The sequence below is a fragment of the Athene noctua genome, chromosome 4 (genome assembly GCF_965140245.1).
Source record: "Athene noctua chromosome 4, bAthNoc1.hap1.1, whole genome shotgun sequence".
Classification (NCBI taxonomy): domain Eukaryota; kingdom Metazoa; phylum Chordata; class Aves; order Strigiformes; family Strigidae; genus Athene; species Athene noctua.
The window spans coordinates 76,971,899-76,990,131 of NC_134040.1; positions in this window are offsets into that span (position 1 = coordinate 76,971,899).

Genomic DNA, 18,233 nt, shown 5'->3' on the forward strand with positions numbered 1-18,233 from the left:
GCATCCGCTTCACCATAGACATCCGTGGGTAGCAGGGGAGGTGGTCCTGCTGTCTCATCACAGGCTGCAGGAGGGTGCACCAGCGCACCTTTCTCCCTCTTCCACTGACCTCAGTGTTCACACAGATGTTCTCCCCAAAACTTCTCCTCACAACTCCAATTCCTTCTCCCAGGTTCCCCTTCTTAAACATGTTAGTGCAGAGGTGCACCCAGCATTGCTAATTGGCTTGGCCTTGGCCAGAGGCAGGTCTTACTTGGATAGCCAGGGGAGCTCTGAGAAGCTTCTCACAGGGGGCCACTGATGTAGTCTCCTCCCCTGCTACTAAAAACCTCCACTGAACACACAAACCCAGCACACTATCTCAAATCATTCTATGACTTGATTATTCTATGATTCTAGGAAACATTTCAAAATAAAGACACTAACATTCAAGAACCAGCAAGATCCTGAAAAAAAAGTGTGTTTACAAAACCCACTGAAAGCTTTTCTTACTTTTAGTAGAATACAATAATAAATTCTTCAGTTTCACTAATTATACTACTACTACCCTTGTTACCAAATTCTGGCATATTGCTAATTAAAAATAGTGATTTTTTTAATTTCCTTTATTCATCAAGTTTAATTTTTGAGATTTGTGAGCTCTAAGAAGCTGTCATGATCCTCCTTATATTTGGCAGAAGAAAAATTGCTTAATGAGTTTTGCTTTATCTGTCTCTGAGATAAAGTTGTCATCATGTTCTCATTAGGTATCTTTGTACATTGTAGAGAAATTTCAGAGGATATTAAATTAGTGTTAATGTTTCTTTTCAGGGGCAGCTTGCTTGGTAATGTTCGTAAATAAAAAATGTGGTTCTTAATCATGGTTAACCAGCATTTGTACTTTATTGAGAGCTAGTGTTCCCAAATCTTGTGTCTAATGTTTAAGGGGAAAAAAATATTTTCCAGGTTTGTTTTTTTTTTTTTTTTTTTTTTTCCTATATAACTCCATAGTTTAGCCATTTTACATGTCAACAGTACAGTGCATAATCTCCAGTTCCTTTGCCATATCAGATACATACATGTACCTACCTGCATGCACCAGGTACAGGAAAAAGGCTGTGTGGTTATGCAGTGAGGGGAACTGTATGGAATATTGAATAGGACCTGTACTGCAGAGTTTGATGGTACAAGGTCTGAGAGATGTAGCAAGCAGTGGGAGAAAATAAATACTGTTTAGCCATCAACTGTATTCTGGAAAATAAATGGATTTATCAAGGAAATGAGCATGCCTTCCTCCTGTCAGACCTGACTTTGGAGCCCCCCTTACTGCACTCTCAATCTGATACTAATTTATGTACTCCTGGCTGACATGCAGTGGTCCAGCTCTTCCAAAGTTGAAAACAATTTGCAATGATGCATAGTGGCAAAAAACAAGGTATGCCCCATTTCTGCTCTCCATTCCAGCCCATGATATGATGACAACATGTTTGTAGGGGATGTGATCCAGTTTAGGGGGAAAATGTTTCTTCTTCCAGCTACAGTGGGGTTAGTACAAAGAAAAGATGCTTTACATTTTTCATACAATTAAATATAAAAAATATAAATATAAAATATCAAAAATACACATATATTAGAAATTCAGTTCACGTCTTAATATATTTGATGTGTTTCATTTCTGTATTTCATTCAGCATGGACAATCAGGCTGTCTGTAAAGAACTCCTCTTGCTATTGTATGCATACTACAGTCCTGCATCTGAATACTTAAATGAACCAATACAAGAGTTTAAGTAAAAGTAAGTATTTTCTATTCTTCTGAATCTACACTGCGTTCTTTCCCTCTTTGAAAGCCCTTTTCATTTTTCTTTCATACTTTTCAATAGTATATGCAAATACTTATTGTCAAGCTTGTGTGGAAGCATGATTACCAATCAACTCCCTGTGCTTGTCAGTCAGTTCAGAAGTCAAGCAGTCCTCTGTGCATAAAAAAAAAAAAAAAAAGTCCAAAATATCTGTATAATCTCTATATACATTTTCTTTGCTACTAAAAGGATCTAATCTCATTTTTTTAAGCCCAGCTTTTTGGGGGACTTTGTGACGTAAATTATTTGATCATATCTTAAGAAATATCCGTGTCTCCGGATTGCTGAGATGCTGCCTGTCATAAACGCTATCACAAGGAGAGAATAAAAAAATGTTCTAGAGACATCCTAATGATATCAATCTGCTATGATAATGCAGTTGTGTGTAAAGATACATATTTATCTTCTTGTAGATTGAACTGTGCTGTCTTGCCTAGATCCATAGCCTGTGCTCTTCATTTGTTATACTGCTTTTGTCACATGAATCAATCATTGCTATACACTCTTCCTTTGAATGAAAAAAAAAGTTCATACTTTGTTCCAGGTATGAATAGACAAATAAGCAAATATTGCTATAGATTTAAGAAGAGTAGAGGTGCTCCAATGAACAATTAGGAAAAAAAAAAAAAAGTATAAGCAGGAAAAAGAAGATTAATGTTTTCCCAAGAAAAGAAAGCATTTAAAATTACTTTCCCAAGCATAGTCCCTCTTAATAGGGTCAAGTTATATCTCGAGGTGCATTCACAGAGCCATCAGAGAGTTGGAAAACTATGTTTCACACAGCTGAAAGGGAATTTTTTTTTTCCAAATGAGGACTTTAAAAACAATGATAGTTTCTGAGGAAGGGGGATAGCTTCCTCATAAAGTATATTCATGAAGGAAAGATGTGAGGATCTCAGTTATTTTCCTTAATGCTATTGTCACTTAATAAGAAAAGCAGCATACAGGACATAATCCTGTTAGTTTTTATTACAGACAAAGTCCCTGATGAAAACAATCACAGTTTCAGGAACTAATAGTTGCCATTTAGCGAGAGAGATTAACTATTTCTAAAAAAACTAAATTTCAGTACATATTTCAATCATAGGTAGACTACTTACCTATGACCATTTCTCAATAAAAAAGGTGTATTAGATAAGATAGTTTCACACTAGTCATATCCCAGTTTCTTTGTCTATTTCTTAGGCACTGAAATTCAAATAAAAGCTTATCATTTAAATTAGAGCTATTCCCTCCTCCTCCCCCTTATTTCTTCCTTTCAGTTCTCAGTTTTGACTGGAATACTCTAAGAGCAGCACTTAAACTAATTGCAATTTTTGCTTTTGCTTCACCCACCCTTTACACTTCACCACTTTGTATCTTCACATAAAAGGAAGGGTGACCTGCTTCCTCTGAAGGTGATGCTAATGCAGTTCAATAAAAGGCAGAGGGAACAGGGTGACCTGAAATGGTGCAAGCCATATCAGAAAGGCATTTAATTTTTCTCTATTATGAAAACGAGATTTTTCCTTTAAGTGTGTTTATTGAGCTGCAGTAACATAATGTAAAGTAACATAGACTTAAACAAGATGACCTCATTCATCATCCTGGGGTCACCTGAAGATGTTGGAAGCATTCTGAGTACTGGTTAAAGAAACACAATTTTTCATGGAAGAAATTTCTTAATCCCTTTGGGATTGACCCTTTAAACTACACCATACTGCTGAAGGAAGAGCAGAGCCTTCACGTTAGCTCTCAGCCCTAAGCATTTGCACAGCACCTGTGCAGAGAGACAGTTTCAGCTTGAAGAAACGTTAACTGTGTTCAGCAATCCGGAATGAGGCTCTACACCTGCTCTGCTCTCATAAACTGGTAAAGAGGAGGAAAAGTGGGCATCGCAGCAGGCCTAAGAGGTGTTTCACCAGGCTTTGAATCAGGCCCATAAATTTTGACCAGAGCACAGCTGCTCGGCTGCAATTCACTACATGCAAACAATTTGAATGGCCAGTATTTTTAGGTTTTTAGTTACTCTCCTCCTAGCCAAAAGTATTCAAATGTGCTTAAGAACTGTGTTTAGAAGGAATTGATGGGGGGGTAGACAAGACAGCCAACCACTAACACGGAAATATGCCTACGGGTTCAGAGCAAACAGTGCCTCTCACAACTGCTCTGTGCCTCCGACCATATGTTGTTCATCTGTTCATCTCCCCAACCATTCATTTGGACCAGGATGCTGAACTGTGCCAAATAAGCTTCCCAGGGAGTTTTACCTCAAAGATAGAGGGGTGGAGGATTGTATTATCAGAGCTGAGCTAGTTCAACCTCTCCCCTCTAGGCATTTTTGAGTAAAAACAAGATGGAAAACTTCAGCAAACATCCTGCTTCAGTCACCATCTCATCTGGCACAACCCCTCACGCTGTAGTTGTCTTCTACAGTGCCTTTAATTTTCTTCTCAAGGCTACTGTTTAACTGCTCAAACCCCTGAGTCCCTATTTCTGTCAGCAAATTTCAAGCTAGACAAAATTTTCCTGGTCTCCTCTACTCCTCAAAATCCTGTTGATCTCAAGCAGTCAGTTCATGACTCTCTTCCATTTTATCAGACTAGACAGAGTTTTGTAATTGCTACTCAAAGATATAATTTCTAACAATAGTTCATCATCAATTCTTTTTGAGAAGTTTCCAGATATTGCTTTAATTAATTTTGTGGAGTCTCCTGGCTCAGTTTTAAGTCTTGTTTAAATTCCTTTTGGCCTTATGTCAATTCCTTTTGGCTATTTTTATATCTATGACCATCTCCATTATTTATTGCATATTGATTCAACAGCAATATGAACACAACATCTGCTTCATAGGAAAAATGGATCTTACTGCTAACACCAGTTTCATCACTTTCTGTCCCAAGAAACTGAGTATTTTTGATCTAATGGATTGTCTTTCTTAGCTGGGAAAATTGATGCTGTTAGCGAGGTATGTCTTCAATGAAGTCTTAATAAAACAGTGAAAAGGATTTTGTTCCCTTAAACACTGAAGACACAAAAATCAGAAGGTGTTCCTTTGATCACTTTCTTTTTTCTCTTAGACCAATATCCCAAAGCAACTCCTCTTCCGTCTCCATACTAAGGCCCAGCTGAGTTCTAACAGGGACAGCTTAGGGAAAGTGGGATGCTGACTCCAGGGCACTCTGCTGATTCCCTGGCTGCTGACTCTTCCAGCTCTTTCCTCAGTGCCTGAGACTGCTGATCCAGTGTCCAGAAAAAGGGATTTTAATTGTTCCCTCCTGTGCTGAGACAAGGGCAGGTTCTTTGTTTCACAGCTTGGACTCTTCAATTTTCAGTAGCACCTGAAGTAATATATCAGATTTATTTTGGACCTTTGAACACCACTACCTAACCTCAGTTTATATAATTTTATTGACTGATGAGTAAAACTATGTCTGCAGAAACAGTCCATTTTTTCTTCTTCACAGCTTGCCTGCATACATTTCTTACTCTGATCAGTTTATTGCTATTATTGTTGTCAACGTATTTATTACTTGAATGGAAATTTACTAGTAGCAAAGTACCAGAAACCAATTTGTCTTCTACCACAATCAGCTGAAGATATTAGTGAAGGAAATGAGTTTCTAATCATCTTGAAGAAAAGTGATACAGAAATTCCGAGTTTCTTCAAAAGTGTATGCAACTTGAATACTATTAAAAGAATATCTTGTTCAGAAAAATCTGTTTGTAGTAATATGAATCAGGAGACAGTAATAAACAAATAAATAGATAGATAGATAAAGAAATAAAAGAAAACCACTCCTCCAAATAAAAAAGGAAAAAATAATTGTCATCATCATAATCACAAAACATGCTGTATTCCTGATTTTCACTCAGCTGCAGCTTTGTGAGGAGTACTAAAAAATCAGTGAAGCTTCAAATGGCAGGGGCTTTTTTTTCTCTTTCAGGCATCAGTAGCACTTAAAACACTGGGAACAGTATAACCTCTCATTCTGTTTGCAAATTTCCACCATCCTGACTTCATGAGCTTTCACTGACTTCCAGTTGATAGAAGAAACACAATAAAAGTATGAGTAAGTTCATAATTATTTTCTATTACCTTACACTATAGTGACATATGAACTACCAAAATCAAGGATGCAGTTCTCAATGATACATACATTTATGGTACATGAGAAAACCATCTCTCTGAAATTTTAAATAGAATAATTTTACATTATTTTTGTTGAATTTTTTTTCTTTTTTCTTTTTTCAAAGGAAATTAATTTTGGTCTAAGAAGAGCTATAGTTAATCCCATGTTATTTGATTTTATGGTTTTAACACCAAAGAAAGTTCTTTTTATTTCTTTCAGGATTATACAAAGGGTATGAGAAATAATTTCTTTACAGACTTTCATTCCTGCACTTCCCTCAATACCAAAGCCTTCGCATCTCCTATTCTCTCCTTGTCTATTTCTACCCCATACTTTGTATCACAAGTCTAGTATCACATATCGGTAGGCAAACTTGATGTGAGAAGCAAAACATGAAAAATTGGAAACCATTCCCAATCATTCCAGCTTTACCCTGTTCCTTCCCTGTGAAGTCCCTTGTCCAGCTACCTCCCAGCTTTACTGCCCAGTGCTCTTGTGGGATTCTCTTGCCAACACAGACTGTTACAGGAAATACATCTTAGTGGATTTGTTGTCAAAACTATGTAAACCTGTTACAATCAAATAATTTTATTTCTTGTATCTAAACATAGCAAGTCATCTCTTTTTCAGCCTATTTGAATTGCAAATGGTTTCATTTAAGAGTTCCAAGGTATGTTCTGCTCCAGATCCAAATGGTGTCAAATGAAATTGTTTTGAATTTAAATTATTTTATAACATTGTAGCATTTCAAAGTTTAGTAGTTTAACATCTCTCTTATATTCCTAAATATTCAATGCTTGGATCACTTATCGAACATAATTTTCACATCTGCACACTTGAATGGGAATTTGTATATGTAATTGTATGACTCATGCTGCAGAATGGAACATTAGCAGTAATATTTATTTTGTATTATATTAGTGTCTGAAAAAAAAAATCAGGCTAAAGGCCCCACTGCATTAGCCAATATAAAGATGGTTCCAGCTCGAGCAGAACCTAAGCATCACTTCAGAAACAGAATCATGTGTGTGCTTAGCTAGACACACCAATACTTCATGAGACCAACTCTCAAACTGTATTTGATGACCTCTTTCTGTATGCATGTATTCCATTATGCATCCAGGCAAAATAGGGGCAGAAGAAAGAATTTTCTTTTATTTTTTTCTTTTTAGAGTATAAAGGCACTTTCTGCCCACTGGCCAAGAGAATTTAGCCGTTTTTTCTGAATGTGTTTTTAGTAGAGCCTCAACAGGAAAGCAGAGAATATGGCTTGAATGAGACCAGCACCTACTGTAGTAGAAATGAACAAGGGACCACGAATATTGAGTGTGCTCAGCACTGGCCTAGAGTTGTCCTCCACTGTCCCATCTCTTGCCTGACTCACATTAACCTAAACATCCTAGCATCAAACAAGCTCAGAGATACTCCAGGAACCCCAAGCTATTTACCTTCCCTGCAAAGAACTACTCTTACATAGGAACCTCATATGCAAGTTTTAATATTCTTGGTGCTACCCTTGACTCTGCTTGAGGCCAACCATAAACAGAAGTTACATAAAATGATTTGCAGCCGTGCATATTAGCTTACTGCATAATTTGCATAAAGAATCATCCATGACATTCATTGACTATCACAATAATAGTCATGTGAAGGTGAACATCCATATGCTTGAAGGATCTAGGACTAAAATTACCGGTCTTGGCAAGGTGTGTCATCTCCAGGGGACTTGAATCTAATTAAAACTGACAAAAGAGTTCTGATCTCAAAACTGACTTTTCATTTTTGGTAAGATTTATTGAAAACTACAACTGAGAATATGATGTTTTATTTTTTGTCTTTTCCTTTTTTTAATATATTATCTATTTGGATGTCATCTAAAAGCAGCTAATTGTGCTATGACCACCTCTTCCCTTTTCTTTCTTTCTGGAAGATCTTGTTAAACATCCCATGTCTTTTCTCATCATGAAAACTTCATACCACATACATCAGAATATATGTGCCTAGCTACCACTGGACAGTAAGAAATCTCAATTTTTACTCTGTTTTCTTGGACATGTTTCCACAAATTACCTCTTTTCTGACTCTTGTCACTCTTTCTAAGACTTAAATAGGGCTTTTCCCTTCATTCTTTAGAGCTATGTTGTATCACTAGTTGCGAAGTGTCTTGGTGAGATGGAAAACAAAAGCCAAGAGCCCAGTGCATAAATTTAATAGTTATCTCTCAAATCTCTGGGTTTGATTTATCACTTGATAAGCCATAAACAGAGCCTTTACTCTTTTTTTTCTTTTTCCTTTGAATGTTTATGCTGAACATTAGCCAGCTTTATAATATGTTCTCCTCTGCAGGTGATTTTAAATACTTCTTATTTTAAATATCTCTAAGGATTCAGTTTTATATTTTTTGGAAAATCATACTACTTTGATTCATGGATACTGAAAGGATACTTATGTCAGATACTCTTCATGTAAAGAACAGGAAAAAATTCTTATATGACAGCTTTTGATAAGCAGTGCATTCACAGGAAAATTATTATGTTAGTCCACCAGCTCACGCACCCTCATAGTGCCAGCCTCCATGCTCAACCTTACAAAATTGTCATCCACCCTCTCTGGCATATGATGTTCAGTGATCAAATGTTCAATACACTTCAGATTAGAAAAGGAATATGAAGAAGTTAGGGGACAAATAGAAGTATCAGAAAGTAGAATAAAAATTGCTACATGTCACCAACCAAAACAACGAATATACAATAAGAAATTTATGACAACAACACTAGAAGAAAGACAATTTGTTGCCCCAGCTGGAAATAAATAATTCAATAATATGAAGAAATCAGAAAAATAAGAATACAAAGCTGGAGACAGCAGAACTCGTATCTACTGGGCATCTTGAAAAACAGGGCTCCCAAAAGCTGGTGACAGCAAGAGGCAATGACTACTGTGGCTCTTTACTAACAATATCTTTACCACAAATGTTCTTGTTATGCATTCCTCCATATTAGCAAATGAAGAATAAGGGGGGTTTTGTTTTAAAACTCATGCGGGAATAGTTCAGGTATAGGTAATTAATATTGTGAGAGCATTGATATTCCATGTTTGTTCTTGTTACAGGGGAACTGAGGTGGGGTGGCCACAAGAACAGAATCACACCACTTACAGACATATTATCTCCAACCCACTCACTAAGCAGGATGAGGTCAGCAGGTGATTGCAATTGCTACTCTATGATTTCTAATCTGTGACACCCCCCACACACTTTCACAGAGGAGAAGGCGCCTATCGCTCCACACCAGCTCAGAGAGGCACTTTAGTCAAGGGACTGGGACCAGGACTCTCACTCTAGCCCGTCCCACTGCTCTAGTCATCAGGTCCCCTCTGGTGACCTGGCCCAGTGTGTCTTGGCTCCATTTGGGGCCCAATCTTCTGCATAATATTGGAGGACCACTTATGTGTTCTCCACCTTCTCTGGTCTAATAAGGAGGGCTATTTTCTTATTTACTTTTGTTATAAAAAGTTAGACATTAACAGCAGTAGTAGAACAAAATTAATGTATTCCTTCTTTGGTTTTTAGGTCATTATTAAGCCAGTCATTTAGAGCTGCACAGTTGTCAATATCTCACTTGTTTCAGCTGTTTTTTCAGTTAAGCTTCACCCCATGACAATTCTGTGTTATACAGTGAGCTTTGTTCAAACGTTTCTAGGTTTTTTCACATTAAAGCCAATACACCTGTGGGGACCATAAGGAGGTTATTCGGCTAAATTTTTAATATATTTTTTTCTCTTTACTTGGGGGTGGGCTGGGGTAGGGTGTTTTACTTTCTTCAGTTACATAATACAAAAGCTTGTTTATGAATTTCATTTCCAGTGTAAATTTATAGCAGCACTGACCCTTTCACTTCTCTAGTGTACACTCCTTTATATTAAAGTGACTGTAATTCCTAATAAGTATAGGCAAGCTGTTTAAAAGCTTTAGAGAAGTGGCATCTGCATGATTCTAAGTAATTCAAACAAACGTTGCCTGGTAATTTGCTGATACAAATGCACAGACTGCATATATTTATATTTTACACAATAAATAAAACCCTTATGTATCACAAAAACTTTCTGTGAATTAATCATAGAAGTAACAAATAGATTGCCCTTTTCATGAGGCTATTAATTATTTCAGTGGAATTGCTCTCATGAGAAAAGAGAGGTAGTTCATGACTTGCACAGCATGACACCATGGTGATAGGTATGTAACCATGCTACAGCTCTGGGTCAGATCCTTGGTATAAATTGGTGGAGCTTCACTGAAGTCATTGGAAATATGCCAGTTTATATTTGCTGTTGATTTGGCCTTCTGCTCATATTATGAGAGTATCCTTAAGTAATTTGTCTTCCACTTTTTATGCAAGCTTATACAAAGTCAAGCTCAGAGTAAACTGCCAAATTCTCTCTGAAGGTGTAGAACTATTGCAGTCAGCAGTTGATAAACAGACACTTTTTAAAATACTTTTATCTGGCATATTATTAAGTATGGGTAGACAAATTAATCTGATGTGATTTCAGATCCATACAAGCACTGTAGGTTCAAAAGGTTAACTAAAGCATAGAATTTATCAGATTCGTATTGACTGAAGAAATACCAAGAAGAAAGTGTAAAAAGAGTAAAGGAAGGTAGAACAAAATATATAAAACATAGAATGAAATGAAAATTACATAGAAGCAGAGAGGAAGAGATCAAAACCAAAATTATTTTCTGTATTTGAAAATTATTTTGATTTTTTTAAAAAGTGTTTCTCTTCAGAATCATGTGAGATGAAATTGTCATCCATGTTAATACTTCTTCATGCTGCTGTGATGTCTAAGACATTCTGAATAGACTTTTGAAGATTTTACTAGTGAAAGTGGTTTTCTGCAATCTGTTGGTAGATGTTAAGGTGATAGCAGCCCAGCTTATTTCTTCTTGGGCCAAAAGTACTATGAGGTAGGAAAGGAAGTTGCAATTTATAATTCTGCTCATTTATTTTCAATGCTCTTATTAAAAGCCTACATAGGGATCTAAAAACTCAAACTAATTTTGTATTACTGCCAAATACTCACACATGTTTTTCCTAATTCCGGGGAAATGGGTGTTTACCTTCCCTCTACTAACATTTATGATTTTAAGACTGAATAAAATGTGAAATCAAATGTTCTTTACGTTATGACTAGTGTTTGCATTTCATTCAGCTTAGACAACTGCCATTTCACACTTCCTTCATGCTTAGTTTAAAATTGCATTCTCAGATGCTAATCCAGTATTGCATTTTCAGCCTGACATTTCTCTGTTTGGATTTTCTCCCCCACATTTCACAGGGTTTGTCATTACCTTGGCTTGTGGAAGTCAAGCAGTTTACAATCTTGCACTTTTCAGGCTCCTCAACATATAGGTCACTAGGATCCTTGCAAGCACTCTCTTATCTTCTGCTCTTCCTTCTGCCTATCTGACATAACCTGATGGCTTTGGCTGCTTTGTGATTTTCTTTTTATCACCTCAGATGTTTGCTATATAGTGCTGAAAACCTTGACTACCCCATAAAATCTTGGTTTAATTAGGTCATGTTTTAAAAAGAAAGATAAATCAATCTGGTTTAGTTTGCAACTGTGAATACTTTTTCTCAGTTTGTGGTTACATATAACCATTGATCACAATACTGTACTATGTTAAATCAGCTATCCTCATTTTAGCCATAAAGCTGCTGTTCCTGATAACTATTCAAATCACGGGCTAATAATATTTTAACAAGGAATTGCCAGATTTTCCTTTAAACAGATATGAAATCTGTATCCAGAAGTGCATGAGTTTTGGAAGGAGGGAAGAACTAAGGCATGTCTCTAATATAGCTTCATTTAAAGAAATTATGAGAGACCCTCTGTTCCCTTCCAGGAAAAAAAATAATTAAAAAAAAAAAATCACTGAAACCCTTCTGAGATAAAAAATCTAAAGCAAACAAGCAGGAGCAGAAATCTGCTATACATGCTACCACTATACAGTTTGGCTTCTGAAGGATTTTTCACGGAATGATCATTGCAGGAACAGAGACTGGATTCTGAGAAGGATTCACTTACCTTAGCAGCTATATTCAGGATAAAACCAATTGCTAATCTGAGGTAAAGAAAGAATCCAAGTCTTCCACATTCATAATCACATAATCATAAATGCCATGCCCTAACTTGGCAGCTTGATGAGATTAACTTGAGAATTTTGTTTGTTGATTTCATTGCCTTCACAGCTGAAACTATTCGGCAGATTCAACATAAATTTATTAGTGAGTTTGGAAGACCAGAACTGTATTTCTTAACAAATATGCCATTAATACAAAAAAGAACATTCAAATCTCTCTGTAAGGCTTACATTATGTTTGGAGTACAAGAACCCTTGAATTTCATGTCTCTTGATCATCCAAAAGATTTTTTCTTGTTAAAGTATATGAAAAGACCTCTGCTTTTGTGAGACCTCACCTCAGGTACTGTGTTCAGCACTGGGGCCTCCAGCATAAGAAGGACATAGACCTGCTTGAGTGGGTCCAGCGGGCCATGAAGATGATCAGAGGTCTGGAGAACCTTCCTTATGAGGACAGACCATGAGAACTGGGGTTGTTCAGCCTGGAGAAGAGAAGGCTCCGGAGAGACCTTATAGTGGCCTTTCAGTACTTAAAGGGGGCTACAGGAAAGATGAGGACTCTAGTGACAGGCCAAAGAGTAACGGTTTTAAACTGAAAGAGGGTGGATTTAGTTAGATATAAGGAAGAAGTTCTTCACTCTGAGGGTGGTGAGACACTGGCACGGGTTTCCCAGAGAAGCTGTGGCTGCCCCCTCCCTGGCAGTGTTCAAGGCCAGGCTGGACGGGGCTTTGAGCAACCTGGACTAGTGGAAGGTGTCCCTGCCCATGGCAGGGGGGGTGGAACTAGATGATCTTTAAGGTCCCTTCTAACCCAAACCATTCTATGATTCTATGAAACTTTTTTTTTTCTTTTTTAATGATAATTAGTTGCACAAAATATATTTATTTTCAGTGAGTAGTTTTTTGCTTCTTTTTTTAAAGAACTGTTTAGATAACACAGCTGGCACAGCAGAGGAACATTTTTTTCTAAACATATTAATGGCTTTTGAGTATCACTGACAGTGAGAGTCAATGGAAATATCACATTGACAAGAAATAATTGAATCTCATCCTTACAGAATAAATCTAAAGCAGTCTTAAAAACTTTACATATAATATAATTCCATGGAAAAAGGAATATTATGTTTTTAGACATCAGATTAAACTTTATTCTATCTGAAAACAGAACCTCTATATGTCACACAAAATAACTAAATTAAATCAGTATAGTAAATGAAAATGCAGCCTTGATCACAAAAACAGGCTCATTTTTTTGGCCAGACAATGCAGAAAAGAATTTAATATAGAATCTGAACAGAAAATCTTCCTGAGTCTCTTCCTAGATCTGTATATTTAACAGAGTTAAAGGCAGTAAAATATGGGCTAATAGATATAGTCATGGGAACACTACTAACTTTGACCAAGTGGTAGTACTGCTTACTCAATGTTAAAGACAAATTTAAATACACAAGACTCATGTAAATTAAACTATACAGAAGAAGCCTGGCAACAGCTGGCCTGATTCCACAGCTGGTGTTAGTTAATGCACCTATTCTAATTTACAGAAGTTGAAACTGGCTGATATTAAATTTACTTATGAGTCAGTTGTGAGGGCAACCTAATGTCTTGGTTTCTGAATGCTCAAGGCAAGGGCTTGGCTGGGTACTATGAAACTTCCTGTTCAACTAGGAAAATTCCTTTTCAGTCCATGGTCCTGGACCTGGGACCTCAGAGTCTGTTTGAACATATTTTCTCTATTCTGAAACACTGAAATATCAGAAGATTGCTGCTTCTTGGACAAGGGCCATATATATAATTTATGGCTGCCTTTTTATTATTTTACTTTTATGCCCAATACTTCAGAGGAATCTACTGCTACTAAATTTTCCCTAGTTTGTTACAGATGACATCCCTGCCTACCTTTAAATATTTTTGTAATCTTATCCTCAAATTGTATTATTGCACAAGTCAGAAAAGTGATATTAAGCTTGTTCATCCTTTAAAAAAGTTATTATCCTGATGGCCTTTTCACAAATAAGAAATCTCACTCTGAAGTCTACCTATAAAATTTTAAAATATTGTATATGACAACAGCCTTATTTATTAAAATTTCTTCCCCACTTGGGGCTCTAGGTGGATTCATGAACTAATCCACTCAAAATCGATTGCATATCCAAAGCACAAGACAAAATGAGTGAGAATGGAGGGAAATATTAAAATATACATATAATATCCATCAACAATATATTTGTAGTAGATATAAATTATGATTCAATTTTTGCTTTTTTGTGTATTATTTACAGAAGACACAGATCATATTAAAGGATGTATTTAAAGTTCCTTATCAGAGAGAGTTTTATTCTCATGGATAAGAATGGAAAAAAATTTATTGTCTTTTGGGTTATCACAAATTTAATAGAAGAGTTGCGGCATACAATAATGAGTATCAGAAGCAGAGGAGTCAAGAGGAGCAGATTTCTGAGGTATTAAAGCTTTTTATTGTCTATGTATAAAGAAAGTGATTTATTAAAAAGAGTTGCTGGAGAACAAAAGGAAAAAATGCCCATTCTTTTGAAATGCATTTTCCCTAGGCTCGCTAAGAACATATTTATAAACCTGTACATTAAATAGGAAAGCTAAGCAAAGAATAACATTAGTATGGGCATTTATAAAAAAGAAAAGAAGTGCAAAAAATCTGGCCAGCTGGTAAAAAATTAGAATTAATGTGCCTTTGTGTATCAGATTTGCAAGAATGCAAATATTGCAGCTTTTGGTCAGCTGGCTTAAAGATTAATTTCAAACAAGTAACTTTTTTTTCCTTAAGGAGATGGGCTAATAATAGACAGGTCATAAGTATGCAAACAGGGCTGACTCTGCCATAAAAGCAGAATAGGTTGCCAACTAAAGTAGCAAAATATTGAGGGCAGCAGAATTAATTGTGAACATAGTTTGTGGGTCTGCAGATCTTTTTCCCCATTATCTTAGAACTGCAAGTCTGTTGGACTTGTATACAATTGTATTGGTCAAACAATAGATCCAGTGAATTTTATTTAATTGATGTTTTAAAACTACAGAGTATCTAAAAAAACTTAGTTTATTATAAAATATCTTATAAGAAAAGTAACTGCTTTAAAAGACATTCTTACATAACATGCTACAGTTTTCTTTTACATTTCCCAAAATTTTAGCCTGAGTGTTAAATACAAGATTTTCTTTCTTCTTTAAAAGAAGACCTCAGAAGATTTGCAGACCAGATGAAAACGAACAAACAAACAAACCACAACAAAACAGATTTTTTTATAGTTTCACCTTTGGATTCCTATCTTCAAAAATCCAAAAGGACTCAAGCTCCCAGAGCTTTGACTGACAATATCTTGTCTTGATCCAAGTGCATTAGTTTATACCTGCCATTTACTGCTTAGTATTATGAGTTTATTCTGCAACTCTGTAATGAATTTTAATTTTAATTATCCTGAATAATTCATTATCCTCAATAAACTCTCTTATCCCTAACTTGTCTGCCTTTCTACAATGTATCTCTTGAACCTTAAACTAATATGTACATTAAAAACAGTGTGATTCTGAATAGCATAAACCTTTATTTGTGAGGCAGGACTTTGAGTAGGAATCTCAGAGTAGGAAATACTGCAATGGTACAGTTCAGACTATCAGAAAGAAACATAAAAGGCAAAGTGATATAGAAAGGTACAATATGGTATGAGTTAAGGTACTAGCATCCAGATTTCCCTTGTCTAAACTGAGGATGGAACAGAAGGGCAAGCTTAGACTAGAAATGGATTCCAGATCTATGCATAAACTGAACTGTGATTTAGCCATAGAAATATCACCCTTGCCTGTCATAAACAATATTTCATTTTAGTCTGTTGCCATGAGTTGGTGACAAAATGCCAGCCCTAACCCAGAGTTTCCAAGCTTTATTGTTTTCTTCTAATTTGCTCTTTTTATGTCTACTGCCTTGAATTTTTCAGCTTTCATAATGGAAAGACATCCTTTGATATCCCAGCTGAGATGTTGCTTTCCCCCTCAGTTGGTGGACAATGTTGGAATTCCATGTGGACTAAGCCCAGCAACACGGCTGATGTAAAAGAAAAAGCAACAAATTCAAATAAATTATCTGGACTTGAAATGCAAAACTACTGTATTACCAATTGATTACTAGAAACTTTAGGATCACCACAAGCCCCCAACACTAGCATTTTCTATCTCTGTGTGTTCTTTGCCTTTTATAGCATGAGACATATATGTACCTTTGTAAACTGACCTGAAAACCTAAAGTTTACATGATTTAAGGATACACATTCTACAAAATGCTAGGAACTGTCTTCTAAACTGCTATTGTAATGCACTCCAGCAGCACTGAAAATCTTTAAATGAACCCATATGGGATGTGAAGGGAGAATAGCTGTAAGCTCTAAGGACAATTTTGCTCGTGAAAACTAAAAGATGGGAGGGAGGGAGGGAGGGAGGGAGGGAGGGAGGGAGGGAGGAAGGAAGGAAGGAAGGAAGGAAGGAAGGAAGGAAGGAAGGAAGGAAGGAAGGAAGGAAGGAAGGAAGGGATTTAAATTTGTATAGAGAGTCATTTCATACACAAAGTATGAAACAGAAAATGACTCCTGGGCTATGAAAGAAACATCCATACCTGCCAGATAGAAATGACAAGGGGACTGCAGAATTAAAGGGAACTGCAGAGCTATGTTTTAAAAAATACTAATATTTCTAGTTGTTACTGTGAGGTTTTAAGTTGGCAGTGACATATTATTTTGGCACGCTGTCATTTTTACTTTCATTATGGTTAAGACTCAGCAGAGATGTTATATCAATGCTGTAAGGGACTATGTTTATTAAAGGAATTTCAAGACCACATTGTAGTGCTGCTGTATAACATCATTTATAAAAGCATTTACATCCATCAGTGTCATCTAGGGTTGCTACTGAACACAAGTTCTGGGATTTGGACACTTTGGCACTGTACAGATATAATACAGCCGTCATGACATGACAATAGCAATTTGCTAATTAATCATGCTGAGAAACTTTTTAATAACTTAAATAGAAACTTTATCTGTTCTAGGACATAATCCCATTTCCAGGCTATGTAGTTATATGCACATCATGTTCCAAATTTTGTATGTAACTGAAATAAACAGATGCTGTATTTTCGAAGTCCATTTCATCTTTACATATGCACATATAATTTTTAGTCTCACACAGCATGAGTATTCAAAATAAAAGAGACTCCTAAAATCCGTGTGAATATACATTTACAGTGGCTGCACAAAGGTATTTTTAACTTCTAGCCTTCTTTTATAAGATGTAAATCAAAGCATTTGTAAAGAAGAATATTTGAACTTTTAGTCCTGGCTTTGAGCAATTTGTGGCAGAGGTTTTTTGTCTGTGAAGAGCCACAGTGGCACACATGTCAATACCACTAACTGTTATTAATTCTCACAACTTAGTATTTCACTCAATGCCAATCTAAATATTTGTTTGTGTGTGTATAAAAGAATATATATTTACCTAGAGGTAAAAAAATCCCCATTTTGGTTTATATTTTACTATGTGATAGACGACATCTTTCTAATAAAATAAGAATTAGGGGTTTTTTTTAAAAAAAGGGGGGCAGGGGGTTCTGTTGCTTTTAATTTTCCTATAAACTTTCTTTGGCTTTCCTCATCCAAGACTGGAAGCAAACTTGCCAGGGTCCAGTAGGAGGGAAATTTTCCTAACAGTTTCTCATACAGTTCCAATCTTTTATCCCACAGGAAAAGTAATTCACTTGATAGGTAAAGCACATGACTGATACCAGTAAATAAACACTAATATACTGTTCAGACCCTTCAGGAATTGTTACTGACTAACCAACATAAGTAAAACATGTGTGTAAGTCATCAGCTTCTAAGAGGAACTAAAACTATGACTCCTTTGTTATATTTTATTTACTGACACTTTCCCATGCAAAGAAGGTTTTTTAGTCTATCAAGTTGTTTCCGATCATTATATCTCCATTTTCACACCAACAACTTCATGCCTTGCCTGTGAACAGGTGGTGTATCCATTTTTCTCCCTGTGCACAATTTTTGAGAAAATTTATCAGAGCTTCTTTACTGGATGATCATTGTGTTTCTTGGGACTG